A 4837-nucleotide genomic window follows, 5' to 3' on the forward strand; every position below is an offset into this window, starting at 1 on the left:
TTCGGTTGAATTATCAACTGTAAATATTTTTTGGTTTCAAAGTCGTTTTGTTGTAAATGCAACTATATTGTTAAAAATTAAAATCATAATTTTTGGGTGGAAGATTCGATTATTCACTTAAAGTTGAACTACTTAGTAAAAAAATTAATTTTTTCTTATTAAGGATTCATAATTATAGTTGAAAATTCAACTATTTGCGTTTAAATTAGTTTAAAAATTCAGCTTTTTTGTAGATAATATTCTTTTTGACTTTAAAATTTAAAAATTTATTAAAATGTAATTGACCTTTTTTAGTAGAAATTTAATCTTTTTGGTTAAAAATTTATCATTTTTGGTCAAAAATGCAATTGTTTGGTTAAAATATGAACTGTACATCTTCTTGGGTTTAAAAGTCGATTATTTCACTAAAAGTTGAACTACTTTGTAAAAAGAAGACTTTTTTTTAACAAGGTTTTATGATTGTAGTTGAAAATTTAACTATTTGGTTGAAAGTTTAACTCTTTGATTCAAAACTCATATTTTCCGCTTAAGAAATTCAACTTTTTGTAGATAATTCGTCTTTTTGACTTTAAAATTAAATAATTTTGTTGAAAATTCATGTATTTTGTTTTCTAATTTATCTTTTTTTGTAGATCATTAATTTTCTTGGTTTATTTGTTGTCGATTATGACTTGAAATATTATTTCAGTATAAAAGATTTTTCTTTTTAAGCCATTCAATTTGAAACTTTTTAAATTAAAAAAAGGAAATTTCGTTAATTATCATCAATATTTGACAGTTCATTTAAACCAATCCATTACGAACTGTTAAAGACTATACAAATTTGAACAGAATGGTTCGAAATAGAAAGCCTTGAATTGTCAAATTTGTAATGAGCTAAATTTTAAGTTTAAATGTTACATTTTTAACTTTAAAAAAAGATTCAGAATTAATTTAAAACTTGAAATTATTTCAAATAATTTGAAACACGATTTAGACTTTTGCAGATTTAAAAAAAAAACTTTTTGAGAATTGTACAGTATTTAAAAAGAATAACAAAAATTGTTGTGATTGCTAAGAACATTGAAAATGATTTTTTATTTTGACAAATAAATTTTAAGTGAGTACTTGAAAACATTTTAAAAATTAAAGAAAAAGAATCAGGAAGATTTTAAGGAAATTTTTTTATTTTACAGTTTTTTTTTAATTTTAGCAAAAAAATCTAATTAACAAAATGTATCAATTCTTAACCGAAAAGTTTACTTTTTAACAAATTGAATTAATTTTCTATCAAATAATTGGTATTTTAACTAATACAATGTACTGGATAAGGTTTCAACCAAAAATTAAATAGTTCAATTTCCAGATAAAAAACGATTAATTTTTAATCAATCCTAGAATAGTTACATTTTCAGATAAAAAAAGAATTTTTAATCGAAAAAATAAATTTTCAACAAAGTTGTTAAATTCTCAACCAATAACATGAATTTTCGACCAAGAAAATTAATGATCTACAAAAAAAGTCAAATTTCAAACAAAATACATGAATTTTCAACGAAATTATTTAATTTTAAAGTCAAAAAAACAAATTATCTACAAAAAATTGATTTTTTTCAGCGAAAAATATGAGTTCTGAATCAAAGAGTTAAACTTTCAACCAAATAGTTAAATTTTTAACAATAATTTTAAAACCTTGTTGAAAAAACAGTATTTTTTTAAAAAGTAATTCAACTTTTAGTGAAATAATCGACTTTTTAGCCCAAGAAGATGTACAGTTCATATTTCAACCAAACAATTCCATTTTTGACCAAAAATGATACATTTTCAACCAAAAAGATTAAATTTCTACCAAACAAGGTCAATTTCCAACAAAATATATGAACTTTCAACAAAATTAATTAATTTTATAGTCAAAAAGAGTATCATCTACAAAAAAGCTGAATTTTTAACCCAAAAATATGATTTTTCAACCAAAATTTTAATTGGCGACCAAGTAGTTTAACTTTCACTTACAGTTGAAGTACTTAGTAAAAGAATTAATTTTTTCTGATTGAGGATTCATAATTATTGTTCAAAATTCAACTATTTGCCTTCAAATTAAATTTTTTGTTAAAATTTTTACTTTTTTGTTAAAATTGCATCTTTGGGCGTTAAAATTCAACAATTTCATAGAAAGTTAAACTATTTGGTCGACAATTAAAAGTTTGGTTGAAAAATCATATTTTTGGACTAAAAATTCAGCTTTTTTGTAGATGATACGCTTTTTGACTTTAAAATTAAATAATTTTCTTGAAAGTTCATATATTTTGTTGGATTGACCTTGTTTGGTACAAATTTAATCTTTTTGGTTGAAAATGTATCATTTTTGCTCAAAAATGCAATTGTTTGGTTGCAAAATGAACTGTAGATATTCTTGGGCTTAAAAGTAGATTATTTCACTAAGAGTTGAATTACTTTGTAAAAAAAAATACTGTTATTTTCAACAAGGTTTTATAATTATGGTTAAAAATTTAACTATTTGGTTGAAAGTTTAACTCTTTTAAGGAAAACTCATATTTTTCGCTGAAAAAATCAACTTTTTGTAGATAATTCGTTTTATTGACTTTAAAATAAATAATTTCGTTGAAAATTCATGTATTTTGTTTGAAATTTGTCTTTCTTTGTATATCATTAATTTTCTTGGTCGAAAACTTATGTTATTGGTTAAAAATTTAATAACTTTATTGAAAATTTATTTTTTCGATTAAAAATTATTTTTTTTTATCTGAAAATGTAACTATTCTAGGATTGATTAAAAACTAATCGTTTTGATCTGGAAATTGAACTATTCAATTTTTGGCTGAAACTTTATCCTGTACATTCTATTAGTTTAAACACCAATTATTTGATAGAAAATTAATTTAATTTGTTAAAAAGTAAACTTTTTGGTTGAAAATTGGTATATTTTGTTAATTATATTTTTTCCTAAAATTAAAAAAACTGTAAAATAACAAAAATTTTTTAAAATCTTCCGGATTCTTTTTTTTTTAATTTTTAAAATGTTTTCAAATACTCACTTAAAATTTATTTGTAAAAATAAAAAATCATTTTCAATGTTCTTAGCAATCACAACAATTTTTATTATTCTTTTTAAATACTGTACAATTCTCAAAAAGCTTATTATTTTTTTAAACCTGCAAAAGTCTAAATCGTGTTTCAATTATTTGAAATAATTTCAAGTTTTAAATTAATTCTGAATCTTTTTTAAAATTAAAATTGTAGCGTTTAAACTTTATATTCAGCTCATTACAAATTTAACAATTTAAGGTTTTCTATTTCGAACCATTCTGTTCAAATTTGTAGTTTTTAACAGTTGTTTGTAATGGATTGTTTTAAATGAACGGTCAAATATTGCTGATAATTAAAGAAATTTTCTTTTTTTAATTAAAAAATTTCAAATTGAATGGGTTGAAAATAAAAAATTTTAGATTGAAATAATATTTCAAATCATAATCGAAAACAAATGAATTAATTTTCTAACAAATAATTGGTGGTTTAACTAATACAATTTACAGGATACAGTTTAACCAAAAATGGAATAGTTCAATTTCCAGAGAAAAGCTGTGATAAAAAATTGAATTGAACGAGGAAAAAAACGAATTTTGAACGAGATTGTTAAATTTTCAAGGGCAAAGGTGAATTTTTGACCAAGAAGATTAATGTTCTATAAAAGAAACAATTTTCAAACTTACCCAATATATACGATTAATTTTTAATTAATCCTATAATAGTTACATTGTCAAATAAAGATAAATAATTTTCAACGTAAAAAATTTATTTTCAACAAAGTTGTGGAAGTGTCAACCAATAACATGAATTTTCAGCCAAGAAAATTAATGATCTACAAAAACAGATAAATTTCAAACAAATTACATGAATTTTCAACGAAATTATTTAATTTTAAAGTCAAAAAGACGAATTATCTACAGAAAGTTGAATTTCTTAAGCGGAAAATATGAGTTTTGAATCAAAGAGTTAAACTTTCAACTAAATAGTTAAATTTTCAACTATAATTATAAAACCTTGTTAAAAAAAAAGTCTTTTCTTTACAAAGTAATTCAACTCTTAGTGAAATAATCGACTTTTAAACTGAAGAAGATGTACAGTTCATATTTTAACCAAACAATTGCATTTTTGACCAAAAATGATACATTTTTAACCAATAAGATTAAATTTCTACTACAAAAGGTAAATTTCATTTTAATAAATTTTTAAATTTTTAAGTCAAAGAGAGTATTATCTACAAAAAAGCTGAATTTTTAACCTAATTTAAAGGCAAATAGTTAAATTTTCAACTATAATTATGAATCCTTTATAAGAAAAAATTAATTTTTGTACTAAGTAGTTCAACTTTAAGTGAATAATCGAATTTTCCACCCAAAAATTATGATTTTAATTTTTAACAATATAGTTGCATTTACAACAAAACGACTTTGCAACCAAAAAATATTTACATTTGATAATTCAACCGAAAAATGTAATTTTTAATGAAAAAGTATAAATTTTCCATAAAGCAATTTAATTTCTACAAAGAAAGACGAATTGTTAACAAAATACATGATTTTTTAACCAAAAATGGTATAGATTAATTGTCAGTTTCAAAATTGTATTTTCAACGAAAGAGATGAACCTTAAAATAAAAGAAATAAAAATTTTAACAAAATAGTTGAATTTTTGATAGAAAAGAGAACTTTTTTACAAAATAGTTACATTTTTGACAAAATAATTAATTTTTCAATCAAATAATTGAGTTTTTATCCAAACGAGATGCATTCCAAAATCACCAATTTCTTTAATTTCTTTCAAATGCGGATCAAGA

At 21.6% G+C, this 4837-nt stretch overlaps 1 protein-coding gene across 1 annotated transcript in view; it reads left to right on the forward strand.

Moving 5' to 3' along the window:
• Positions 1 to 4837, forward strand: part of LOC117169274 (THAP domain-containing protein 3-like) — a 153328-nt gene that overhangs the window by 493 nt on the left and 147998 nt on the right. The window lies entirely within an intron of this gene.

This window comes from Belonocnema kinseyi, chromosome 3 (genome assembly GCF_010883055.1).
Source record: "Belonocnema kinseyi isolate 2016_QV_RU_SX_M_011 chromosome 3, B_treatae_v1, whole genome shotgun sequence".
In the NCBI taxonomy this organism is placed as follows: Eukaryota; Metazoa; Arthropoda; class Insecta; order Hymenoptera; family Cynipidae; genus Belonocnema; species Belonocnema kinseyi.